The following is a 13,931-nucleotide window of genomic DNA, read 5'->3' on the forward strand; positions in this document are numbered from 1 at the left end:
GTTGTTTTATTTGTCCTTCACTGCACATCCCACAAAACCCAAACATCCTGACCCCATAATGAATTCAGCAGGGGACTACCCAACCAGCTCCGTTCGACTTCGACCTTGACCTAGTTTTTCTCACAAACAGTTGTTGCCTGAGCTGTGAACAAGCAAAAAGAAATCCTGCAAAATCCAAGAGAATCGAAGCAAAATCAACAGACACTAGGCATTTAAACTGATTAAATTTTTCTAAAAAAAAACAAAAAACAAAAAATTAATTCTGTAAAATAACTAAACTTAGTGTAGAGCTTAGTTGTTCAGTACAAACTACTACTTTCTGTTCCCTTTCAGTTAACATTCGTGAAACCTAAGCTTAATATTACTCTGATCATTGGTGAGATCATTTTTCATTATTCTTCAATTGTGCATGAAAGAATCAAAGCTACACGCTAGGCTTGCTTTTGATGAGGGTGTAACACTATAGCATGATATAAACCTCAAAAAAGTCAATTTAACACAATACACTCCCTTTACAGCATTGTCATTCATACGGCGCAGATATTTTTTTTCCAAGCTATTTATATTTCTATATATATATATATATATATATATATATATATATATATATATATATATATATATATATATATATATATATATATATATATATATATATGTAGCCTTTAAAGCTGGGAATGTGCAAGAACATGTTGCCATAACCGTTCTCTTGTGTAAAAAGTACCCCAGCAGAGAAAAGCAGTTGAAAATTACATGGTTTACCACTGTGTGGTACAAGTTGTTTTGCAGAGTTATATTCTTAAGGGAATTACAGTCTACAGGGATTAATTTTTTCATAACTCTTGATTTGGTCAGGTTTTTCTTAGAAAATATTACATAAAAGCATCAGACCAGTAAGTCACATAAATCGCTAACAGGTTATGTTGTTATTTGTGCCACCGTTACTGAACGCCACATGTTGCATGAAAGGTGCTTTTGCTAAAAAAAAAAAAAAAAAAGAAAAGAAAAATGAAAAACTGCTTTGGGTGGCTGCCATCCACATAATGTGTTTTTTGGTGGGAAAATTATACAATTACAAGCTGATTGTGCCTGATTATAAGCTTATAAAAAGATGATTTATATAAATATATCCCTAAAAAATTAACAGCAACATGGGATTTGTCCAGTTTAGGTCATAAAAAAATTTCTTTTTTTTTTTTTTTTTGAAGTTGCTTCAACCAGGGAAGAAAAATGTTATGTTCTTGAAGTGTTTTTGACAGGATGAGCTTAGTGAAGCTTAATAGGTTAAAGATGTCAAGTGATATTATGTGTCCAGACATAATAATGCTCCTGGGCTTGTCTAGATGAATCAAAAGACAAGCACTTTTGACACTAGCTGAACTAATGAACACATGGGTGCATACAGAGTGTGCATCTGTGTGTCTTTTGCCTGAAACTCTCTAGCTAACTAGTACAGAAAAAATTTTTTATCTGCAATACACAAGAAGAAACAATGACTTAACCTTTCATAAGTCAGCCGTCAATGGGCTTTCACTACCCCATTGGTGATTCATATGGGCATTACAGTGGCTGGTTGACTTCAACCCCCTTTCACAAAAGACACGGACACTTCAAGTGTTTTGTGGAAAATGCAAAAGTCTCTTCACTAATTACTGTACTTCTTGCACAATACCCGTTGAAGCTTTCTAGTCTTTTGTTTGAAGGGATGGTGGACAGCAAGTGGAAAGATCAGCGATTGAAAAGTCTTTGCCTATGTTGGGGGAATTAGGTTTAATGGATAAAAAGTTTATGGGTACAAGATCCAGCAGTCCATCGCAATGTAGATAAACCCTGGGACCGAGTGTCTTATAAGAGGATTTGAAGTTACGGTAATTTTCAGAATCTGACTTGCTTCACAGCCAGCAGACAGTATCTTCATCAAACCACAAGTCTTCTTAGACTCCAGACAGCAATAGTTGTCCATGTGGTGATTTCAAAACCATGTGCTTGTAGTCTTCACGTTTTGACCAACTGAGGTTTGTCACGTAAACTCCTCGTGAAATGTTCAATCGTTTCCACTCTTTAAGAGGCCTGGGAGCACGAAAGATGGTTTTTCTTGTCCAAAGGAATAACATCACAGTAGCCGCTCTGAGATCGGACCGTAAATGATTAATGCCAGGATCTCTTCTGGTTACTGATGAGCATTAAAGTGTCCTGAATTCCCTCAACTTACAAGCCACTGTTGGAAATAAACATGGAAGCTGTTTGAAGAGATGTGTCATGTTCCCCTCCTCATCCTCACCTCCTTCTCCTGCTCATTCTGTTTGTTGTTTTCTTCATGTGGTGCATTCAAGGTCAGAGAGGAAGCATGTAACTTATAAATCCTTTATTAAGTACACTGTAACCTCACTTTGTGGTATAACGCAACATTAAACATGAACAACGTTACTAATTTACTTGAAAAGAAATTCAATCGACGACCTCAGTTACTTGAAATGTGACTTTTGGGAGGATTTTAGTTTAAAGTCACAAACCTGTATTTGATAAATCATTTAGTTAAATACAGAACTTAAAATCTGTAATCAACCAAGTTTTTAGATAAGTCATTGTAAATAACTTAAAGGTCAGAAAAGAATGGATTCCTGATATCACAGCTGAGTAACATCAATACGCAATGCAGTTTATGACATTGTGCAGTCACTGCATGTGTCTGGATTTAACTAGGATGTCTTCATGTTGTTTTAAATCTTCGAGAAGTATTACATTTACTCCTGCTGAAGGGCACACAAATCTGTCTACCTAGTTAAAGGCTACCTAAAATGATAGATCAAGCAGAGCGTTACCGTTTCATAACGAGGCCTTTTCACTTTAACTGCACAGATTGATTGGATCCATTAAAGATACATTTAATAGAAATATCTTCGAAATCATTCAACACATTTAGATGCAGCATTAATTTTTTGCTCGACTGAAAACTATCATTTGCTTTATAAAACACAAATCTTTAGTAAATCCTGAAACTGCAGTGCTTAACTTTAATCATGTACCTGAATAGTGAAAAAGTAGTAGAGTGAATTACTAGATAGGTTTTCCTATATTTTATTATAACTTCAGTGTATTTTCTTGTGATTCTAAGTAATGGAGTGTCACAAAGCAGACATTGTGAAAATGGGAAAGAAATAGCTGCCAAATTAGTAAACTAAGTTTTCTTGTGTGTATTTTATTCTCACAATTGCTCTACAAGAGCCAGAGATGTTTGTTATCAAACATTAATGAAAAAACAGCATCATGTATTCCCATTTGGATCTCTACTGCTGGTAGAAACAGTCCAACTGCTAAAACAACAACAAAAAGCATTCAGCCATTTTCTGGCAATAATTTAGCATTTTTTGGTGTCCAGAAAACGAGACATTTCAAAAACCTACAGATTATGGCATCACAATCGGCCGTCACTGCCCCTCATCTAGCAACCCAAGCCCAACCCACTTCAAAGGTAGAAGATAATCACATTTGACCAGTTGTTTTTATGATGTATGCGCTGTACAATGGCAGCTGGAAAAGGCAAATGTTTTGTTGTTGACCAGAAACCACTTGCTGCATTCCTGTTGGTTTCAAAGGAGCCCCTGGGTCCCACTAAGCGTCAGAGATGTATCATTGCACAATTGCGCATCAGTTTGCACCCGTTCTCGTGTGTGTAAAGTGCAAGTGTAAACTTTGAGTCGGGGCCAGCAACAGCTTATGATCATAAAAGGGAGTTTAAAAAAACAGCTGAAAGGAGCTCAAACGAGACAAAACTGAGCAAATTAAATTTCATTCTCTAAGAACGATTTTTATGTAGAAAGTGTAATGTTTTGTCATGCCCAAACACTCATCCTGACTTGTTTAAAAAGAAGTGTAAATTTACTGCAGGGCAATTCTAAAATTGTACTGGTTAGAGGCTGGTGGATCAGCCCAGAGCTCAGGTGTCTGAGAATTGCCCAGTAAAAGTTCAGACCTATCCTTTCACTTCTACCCGCCAATCATACAGGACATTGTGTCATCCTTTCAATTTTAAATTCCGATAAAATGCATAGGTTGTCATGTGAAAAAACACAAACGGGTTCAAGAGGCGTGAATACTTTTGTAAGTTCTCAGAAATGTCAACAACCAGGAATTGTGTCTAAATTCCTGATTTAGACACAATTAAATATGTTTTGAAAAGGAAATGTAACCACTGTTTTGAAAATTACCCAGACGCTGAAAGAATGCCTCATCATTTAGACCAGTGAAGTGCTTGTAGCTGATGGACCTTCATGTGGTCTGAGTCCAGTGATCCACAGACTCATATTGACTGAAGCAGAGTTATTGGTAAGATGCCAGATTATGCAGATGTGTGTTTGGGAAAACCTTCACCCTGGAGAGTCTCTCAGTAGCTTCATGTACTTCTATAACCGCAGACTGTGGAAGCCTTAGCTGAAGTTAAGAAAAATGTAGCATCTCAGAGTCGGGAAGGGAAGCGGTAACATATGGTGAGATTCATTGAATGCCGTATTTATTTCTTCTATCCATTCATGCAGAACATACTTGACTACACCAACTACATATGCTAATAATTGTAGGGATTACGTGGTGTTGGACTGAAATTGTTGTTTTATTCAAATGATACAAGTACACTCTAAATTTTAACAAGTTGAGCTTACCTAAAAAAAAAAAAAAAGCTTGGAAACCAATTGCCTTGATAGTCTTGAGTCTTTTGTACTCAGCAGGCTTGTTGCATGACCTTATTTGTGTGAATTTAATCTAACTTTATGTAAATACTGTCCAACACATAAGTTGTTGGCAAAAACTAATAATGAATCTTATCTTCACAATCTCTGACAAAATGAAAAAACTAGTCTAAAGGAGATTCGTGTCATAACCTTAACATAGACAGCAATCTTGAAGATCACAGGAAAAGATCCAGCTTGAAAATTGTCAGTCTGTTTATACTTTCTGGGTTTTTCTAAGTTGCATCATGATGGTTGAAAAAGAATGACTGCTGATATTCAGACCGTGTGCCCTTAACCCCGCGGCCCCTTTATAGGATCTTATTGATTTCTCCAAAACATGGCTGAGAATTACAATCGTTCTCCGGAAAGAAATCGCTCAGAAACGTGTCAAGACGGGTGGAAAAATCGTCCGCCTACCAGTGCCGAGCTTAGCCCACTGGGGAACCGGAGGCGGCACACAAAAGGCTATTAAACTCCAACCCAAGGAGAAAATGTAGATTGTGTCCGACTACACAGAATGTCAGGATGTGTCACCGGTTACCTTGGACAACCGCTGTTGGCTGTTTGGTTGTGATAACAGAAATTGTCCTCAAGTCACTCACCACGGCATTTTAAAGCACTACTGAGGATGTTGCATTAATGAACCTGAGTGAGACGTGTTCTGCGGTGACATCGCTTTCAAGCAGAATGGCCCGTATATATTAATAAAAATGCATAAAGTATCCTCCTATGAAGCGCCAGCATGAAAACACTCTTTTAGCCATTCGGTCCTCGAAAGGCAGATTAAATAAAGCCCTTTTTTGAATAAGCTGCCCTGTCACATTGCCCTTGTTGTTCAGTAATACCACAATCACCATGGATATTTCAGTAAATTCTATTATCACTGCAGGACGTCCGATTACCTCCCAGGCCTATTGTGCCACGTCAAGCTACTAGTGTACAGTTTACAGCACAGGATGCAAGGGATCCAATTACTCTGCAGTAATCTGATGTAATGAAATAAAAATAACCATCATGGAAAAGGCAAAGGCAATCCGAAGAGGGGAGAAGGGCTGGAGTTGAGGACGTCTTCCTTTTCCGTTCGACTTGTTGAAAAATCATAATAGATGATTGCCTTCGTCTGCTCGCTGCGTGGAATAAATAATAATAATGACGATAATCTAATAATAAAAATAACACGGCTTTGTGCAATAGATCAAACGTGGGGAAGTTGTAGGTTTTGAAGTCAGCCAAGACAGTGGAGACGGGGCTGGCTGAGCACAGTGATCGATTAGGGATTTTTAAATACTCCTCCTGGTGAGCTTTTGCCGGCCAAAAGAGCAGCTGGGGTTTTCCCCCTCCTGCTGCGAGAGGGGGTGGAGGAGGGCCACAGATGGCACGGACCCTGCAGGTCAAGGGACATTCGCGGATGCAAAGCGGGAGTGAATGAGTGCGTAAATTAATCCTGCGTCGCAATTTAGTGCGTGGCGCTTCACAGTAATAAAAGCCTCCACGTTAAATCCATATTATGTATGACATATAAGCTATTAAAGAAGAATTTGCAGAACTACAACCGCTCCGTCAGCCGTGGAGGAACGTTATTGCTTCTTATTGATTCAAAATACACATATCACTTCACGCACGGCTCAGAAAATAATAATGTTTACCCCTGAGATGACTAAATCGCGGCGGAGAGAGATGCTTCCTTTCAGGCTCTATGCCAGACCTCGACGACGGGGAAAACAAACGGGGCTAACGTAAGCAGGATCTGAGGAGAGAAACTGACGTTTGTTTCTTTTCTTTTCTGACAGGTGGAGCTCATTAAACGTCAAGAAGAACCAAAACAGGCATGATTAAAGCCGTTTGTATCGAGCTGAGTTAAACCCAATTAAAACGGAAGTGAGAAAAAGGGACAATCAAACCTGCAGTAGAACCCTGTGACGTTCTCATGAACGGGAAAAACGTAGATCAAGAAGCTCTCCCCAAAAAAAGCATCGAAAAATGGTGTGAGAAATTCACGTGCATGGAAAACAAACTGCCTCCACAGGATGATGGTGTGATGAAGTTTCATTTACTGAAGGGAAGAGAATCGTCTTCAGGCTGTCATCAGTGTTCCTTATCTTACCATATATTTTGGCTTATGTAAAAACGCCTTGGTCCAAGACATGAAGACATGCAGCATGTATTGTGAAAATTAGAAACCTGTCACACCTTATTACTATGTATTGTGTGTGGTGCATCCCCATTTCATATAGTGCATTTGTGTTGGGATGATGGAGGGCAAAAGGTCTCAGTTGTTTCCTGTTGCATATCTTGATTGCATTTGCTGATTACATGACAATAGATAATCCCGAGTAAATAGCACTCCAAAATCTCCATCCCACAATCTCCTTTTCACAAAAACAAATATTGTACGCTTTTTTTTCTTTTTCTTTTTTAATAAAACTAAATAAAATAAATAACCCAGTCTTTCCAATGTGTCAGCAGCTCAGTCGAAGTCTTGGTCCTCTGGGCTGGGGCTCGCCGTCCAAGTTCAGGCGAGGAGGGTCTCCAGGTCAAAAAGTGCACCATAACAAACCAAAAAAAAAAACCTGACCTGGAACAAGGACAAAGTAAAACATCTTAGAATATAAGACACCAATATCAATAAAGCTTAAGCTATAATTCAAAAAGATCTTTCATCATTTCTCAAGGTTTTTTTTCATGTTGTACAACAACATTCAAGTTATCAGAGTACAACATTACCAACACATCAGTAAAACTAAAGAAATGAGCTTATATGTGGTAAAGAAATATATATTATATATTTCAGTCTAAAGGTTCAGATGAAGTACGTCTAAAACACTATAGTTAACATCAAAATGTGGATTAAAAGCTCACATTAGCTTTGACCTACTCAGAACAGAAAGTTCCTAAGTAATGCCAACAGAAAAACACATTACAGCACCTTGGACTGAATTAGCACCGTTGAAATATTAGAATATGTGCTAATAGAAAAATAAGTGCAATTACAAAGAAAAAAATAAACATACACAATAATAATAATACAAAATCTTACAATACCATTTTATTTTTATTAAATTTGATCAGTTATTAAGTATTTTAGCCAATTTTCAGCGAATTTACTGAGCCGACTGCAGAGCGCTCACTCCAACGGATTTTTCCGGGCTTCAGTTGCTCACAAAGGAAGCTTTTCTGAGATTTAATAAAAACAGATTTACTATTTTGAATTATATTTTTTGGGAAACTATTTTAATATTGTTGTTTTTTTTTCTTACCGATTTCCAAGATTCTTCGTCTAATTCAATAAGATCTTCCAGGCTATCTAGATAACGGAAACAACCGTCAGCTCTGAGCTCTCAGGTGTGTCTGACGCAATCTGAGAAAAATCTCAGCATGCAGTTAAAGGGGCGGGACAATCAACCTTATTGGCTGATGTGAAATCAGACTGTGCCAGCTATTGGTTGTTTAATCCTTCACTAAAAGTATATTTCACAGCTTTTAAAGATTTTTAGCTCTTTTTATCTACATTTATGAAGATATTTATTAACTTATTTTTAACTCTTATTGTAGAATAAGACATTAAATCAACATCTATTATTTTTACTTGTGTTTTTAAATACTATGTTACACTACTCACTTAATACTTTAGCATCAAAGTGAAATCACCAGCTACTTCCGATTTTAGGATACGTAGAAACAGTTCATAGAGTACACACAGGTAGACTATTTAGCCATTAGCAGTCATCACTCAACTTCTGAAGGCAGTGGGTGGTAATCAAAGGGATAATCAGGTATAATTTTCAGATATAATTTTCTTTCTACTTTCCACTTCTGTGTTGGTCTTTCACATTGAATTCCAATATTTCTTTGTGGTTGTAATGTGACAAAATATGGAAATATTCAAGGGGTACGAATATTTATGAAGGTACTTTATATTTATAGATTCCACTAATTTTAAATTGGATTCCAGCACAACATTATGCAATATAATGCATTTTGCAGACCGCCTGCGCTGATAGGTTCTTTCACCTCTGCATGCTGAATGCTTGAAGTAGCTCCAATTGATTGCACGTTCTTATTTTCTCCATTCACGATCGTTTTGAACACTCACAAACTGTGAATAGAGCAATAAAATGTGTTTGTTGTTTAAATGTTCAGGCGATCCATATGTGCAGAAGCCAATAAACAAAAGCAAGATGCCGACATCACATAAAAAATTAATGCCAACCATCCTGACAGAGACACACACAATGAATGTTAATAAATGTTCATACGATGAAATGCAAACAAATGGCAAGGGGAAAAACCAATGTTTTTTCATATTGGCCATAAAGCCAAGTGCCTAGGGCATCAGTAGAAAGAAGGATACATGAGCACCAGATAAACAAAAAAATATTATTCATGTGGCAGTTGTGCCCTAAGCCATTTTTCTATTACTTTTGTTGCATGTGGAGTGAACAAACCATCACTGATAGAAACAAACACACCACAGGAAACCAGACAATGCCATAAACGACGTACATTTTTCACATATATGTCCTGACGTAAGGATTCACAAAACGGGCTTCATATCCCCATGTTATGATATGATGCAAAATCAAAACATTTTTCTGCAACTAAACAGCACATGTTACAAGAAAAACATTGAGCGGCTGCTGAAACAACAAAGCACCCCTGTGTCAAATCGTTGACCATATTTTAAAATAATCCATGTTTGATATAATGCCTTCAGTTTGTTTTTGGGGCCTGCCATATCGATACATGGCTATTTTTCAACACCTCAAAATAACCGCCACTTCCTTTCACCGTTAAAGCGGCTCGTACCGCTGCATGCCCCCTCACTTAGTATATTTCAAAATGTGCGGCTCGTGAGGGGCACTATTACTTTTGTTGGCATTTCAAGTAACCACGGCGAAGTAAGTAGCTAAAAATAAGCCAAATTCAAATCAAAACGAATTCTAACTGGCACTGTTATTTCAGTTTGTCTCAAAACAGAGACAGAGTGTTGTCTGCCGCTCTGCGTCTCACTCACACATGACAGTTGTCAGAGGATTAATTACCATAGCAACAGAACACTGAGGAGAGCAGAGATGTAGAGAACTACAGAAATGGCGGAGCAGCATTTTAGAACTATAGTAAAGACACCTTGACGGAACAATTAACACAGATAAGATGGCAGAACAGCAAAAAAAAAGTAAGTTCCATATGAAACTTGAGGTTCCTACGCAGGCAATAACTTTGGGCTGTCAAAATAAGAGCATCATATCTTAAGTATTTTAAACAATAACAATATTTGTGGTTAATCTGTTGCTAAGAGATGAGCACGTTTTCTGGTAACTAAGGGCCACGAAGTAAACATCTGATTCATACTTTTGTTTTGAATGTCTGTTTCTTAATGTATTTACCACCAACGACAAAAGAAAAACTTTTTCACTTTTCTGCACTATTCACCAACTGCAGAGTTTTTAGTATAAGATAAGTAGTATTTCAAAACAGCAGAAGAAATCTTGGTTTTTGAACAATAACAATATATGTTGTGAATGTGTTGCTAAGAGATGAGCACGTTTTCTGGCAACTAAGGGCCACGAAGTAAACATCTTGATTTTTACCTTTGCTAAATTTACCAACTGTGAATTTGTTGTGTCTAAGCAGATAAACAGTATTTCAAAAGAGCTCATGTTTTATAAACAATAGTATTGCTTGTTTTTAATCTGTTGCTAAGAGATGAGTGCGTTTTCTGGTAACCAAGGGCCACAGAGTAAACATCTGATTTTTACTTTTGCATTAACATTAGTACAAACATTAGCAGGCAGTGCCTTTTCCCCAGCCCTGTCCGTAAAATAAAACTTTTTAGCTTTTTTATTTTTTAATTTTTTAAATCTATTAAATGTTTGGCACACTGAATGGAGGAAGTCAATGTAAGACAACATGCTAGTGATACCCCACATGCCACTGGCAGCATTTAGGCTAACATTAGCATTTTGGCTAATTTTAACTTGTACACAAATTTTTCATTTTCAGATTTGATTTTTTAATTTTTTTTTTTTAAATCAAATTTCAACATGCTGAATTTGAACATACTTGTGACTCTCCACATGCTATACGCTGGGTTCCAACCGACAGGCACACTTTGGCAGGCGCCGTTTAAATTTCTTCAGAAATCTTCTGGTTTTTGATATGCGATTCCATTTTTATCTTGTCAGCATTGTAACTGATGTATCTAATATTGGTGGGAACAAATCAAAGCTGAATCCAGGAGCTGTCACATCTGTTTCCTGGAGTAAGCTCAGCCTGACATAAAGCACAACGCGTTAGCTTTGTAAAATTCTCGCTTAATTATTTGTTTTCACAAATATTTTAATTTGTCTTATTAAAGGATGATTGAGAAAACAAACATCCCTTTACTAATCAGTAGTTCTCATTTGATGATCCTAATTCTGTTTTGAAATATTACAAATGACTAGAAAGAGAACGAAGACGATGCGTAACAGATTTAGTCGACTTTCTTCTCACAGAGAGCGCCATCGTGAGGTCATCAAAGCTTTGCCCACCTTAACGACATTAAAATTAGTAAGCAGTTAGTCCGGCTGTTGCCAGTGCTAGTGTAGAGAATGAAGCCTATTTAAACACCCACACATCTTAGAGTAAGTAGGTACCTGGATGAACCTGAACACAACAGTCTGTTGGGTCATGGTAATCTGGCTTTAAGCCAGAAACCTGAAACAATCAGGGCAGAGAACCGTGAGGACCAGGGTTGTGAAACACTCATTCAAGTTTACTTACAGTATTCGTAAGGTATTGGAACACTGAAGCATAACCGGTTTATTGTTAACATTTCTAAATTATATATATGTTTTTAAAAGAAGACTTCTTTTAAAGGGCAGTATTATGTATTTTCCAGCCACACAGTGCCATTTAATAGCACAATCAAGTTATTATCTTACCTTCAGTTATTATAAAAATGCTGTTTATATGTTTACCAAATGTGACTTTGTAATTGAAATTGGGCCTCTGTCTGTTTAAGAAGCTCCTGCTCTTTCCGAAACTCCGTCTTCAGGAAGTCATCTCAGCGTCGCACCTCTATTATCTCTTTAATAGCTCTTATAATGAGCTCACTTGTTTCACAGTTCCACCAGGTGTTTGCTAATTGCTAATTGCCTGGAGGAGCTGAGTGGGGGAGTCACAGAGGAGGGATGCTCTGTGAAACAGAAGCTCATAAGCTTGGAAACTGTAGCTCTGAGGAGGAGCTGCGTCATTGAAGGCGGGGCTATGTCCCACCCAGGCATTTTCCACAGCTGAATAGTTGCCACGGGAGATTAGAGGATTTCTCAAACATATGAGTGTGTCAGTTTTGTATGATACTGCCCCTTTAAACCTTCCAGAAAACCTGGAAAAATTTGATGTTTGGTTTCAGACAAGAAAAATATTATTTTTGGTAAACTGACATTTTTGCCTTGACACAAAACTAGCAAACCATTCCTACATGGGATCCTTCAGCTTTGAGGAGAAGAAAGTTTCTTTGACAGGTAATCCAAAGTGCAAACAAAGGACGACAAGGTCTGACTGAAGTTTATGGTGACATGTTTGCATTCAGTGATCATATTGATTTACTGTCATGGTGGTCCTTTATATGTTTCAGTGCGAAGACGCCAACAGTGGCATGGTTTCATTTATTGACTGTCTTAGATCATATTTCACAATGAACACTGGATGTTTAAAATATGTATGAGGGATCACTGTGGAGGGGATTTTACGGCATGTTAAGCGGTATTTTGGTAAATGTTATGCTGAGAGAAAAAAATTGTCTCAAAGACCCACTAATGGCACTGTAAGTGTAGCGTACTGTATTCTAAAACAGGCTGGGATATATTTTCAAAATGTATCTCAGCCAGCATTGGTGTGTGGAGGAATAAATGCTTTTTTTTAATTTTTTTAACATTACTGAGAGCCTTACATTACAAAAAAACACATTTAACTGAATCTTTTTCTTGCTTGGCTGTTATATTGTGTTTGAAAAAAAAAAAAGCTTGTAAAAGTTTTAAATGAAAGATTTGTCTAGTAACCACAAAGGTTTTTTTTTTAAATTTTGAATTAAAGCTGCAGTATGTAACCTTAATAGAAAATATATATTTTTATTATATACAAGCATATTTGTTAAAAGTGACACCATGTCATGACACAGATAATCTCAGATTATTGCCATCCGAAGAAATACACCACATCCAACAAAAGCAAAAACAACCAATCAGAGCCAGGGGGAGGGTCTTAGTGCTGTCAATCAAGTGTGTGTACTCATGCTCAGTGTGCTAATGGTGGAGAAACAAATTAACGTTTTTCCGCCATCGTCTGTTGCCATGCTAATTAGCGTTAGCATTTACGATAGGCTCTGCTATCAGGAGGGGGGCTTCAGCAGCACCACACAGAGGATGATTGACAGCGCAAAGACCCTCTCCAGGCTCTGATTGGTTATTTCCAATTAGCACTGGGAGAAGGTAGAGGGAGCTAGATTTTTTTTTTCCACAGATTATCTGTCTTACACCATAGTATCACAATATGGTGACAGTTCCAACAAATGTATATTTGTTGGAACTATATATATATATATATATACAAGTTCCACACTTCAGCTTTAAGCAGCAGAGTGTCATTTGACAGCCTCTTGTTGTTGTGAAAGTGGAGTGAGTGTGGGTAGAGTGTGGTAAATAAAGCTGTAAAGAAGACTGGCACAACTTATCCTGCAACTGAGCTCTTCACTCTGGGAGGTATTGATTAACTGTTCCTTTAAGGCTAGTTAGACAAAGACAGTCGCTGCTACGGGATGGATATGCAGCAGAGGTGTCAACTCAGGACAGGTGCAGAAATGTTATGAATTCAGATGTTAAATGAAATCTATCCCTAATAGTAAGCTTGTGTCCTCTGGGCCACAGTCAGTATCAATGCACCTGAACTTTCTGTCAAGAGTTTTTCCTGAAGCAGCGTTCAGACACTGGGAAAAGATTTGTCCCCTCTGTGCCAAGTCATTATCTTAAATCGCATATCATTTTAGATTTGCTCATATTTCTGAGGGGAAATAAAGAAATAATGTAAACTGGTTGACCAAACAGCCTAATGAAACAGCAATGATTGTTTTAAGGCTCTTTAAGAAAGGTTAATGCAATAATAATTGAGGCAAATTAATGCCTGTTAACTAGTTAGGCAGTTCTAAGGAAAAGGTTACTTGCA

At 37.4% G+C, this 13,931-nt stretch overlaps 2 long non-coding RNA genes across 2 annotated transcripts in view; one reads left to right on the forward strand and one right to left on the reverse strand.

Annotated features, from left to right (window-relative positions):
• Window positions 1-7,199: 7,199 nt before the first annotated feature.
• On the reverse strand, window positions 7,200-9,638 carry LOC122835954. The gene is made up of 3 exons (XR_006371377.1): window positions 9,231-9,638; window positions 8,739-8,823; window positions 7,200-7,302 (listed from the first exon to the last, which is right to left on the reverse strand). It is a non-coding gene; the product is annotated as an uncharacterized LOC122835954 (long non-coding RNA).
• Window positions 9,639-9,800: 162 nt separating this feature from the next.
• Window positions 9,801-13,931, forward strand: part of LOC122835951 — a 57,687-nt gene continuing 53,556 nt past the window's right edge. Inside the window, exon 1 of the long non-coding RNA XR_006371375.1 lies at window positions 9,801-9,903. This is a non-coding gene — a long non-coding RNA (uncharacterized LOC122835951). The remainder of the gene's footprint in view (window positions 9,904-13,931) is intronic.

The sequence above is a fragment of the Gambusia affinis genome, linkage group LG08 (assembly GCF_019740435.1).
Source record: "Gambusia affinis linkage group LG08, SWU_Gaff_1.0, whole genome shotgun sequence".
Lineage (NCBI taxonomy): Eukaryota > Metazoa > Chordata > Actinopteri > Cyprinodontiformes > Poeciliidae > Gambusia > Gambusia affinis.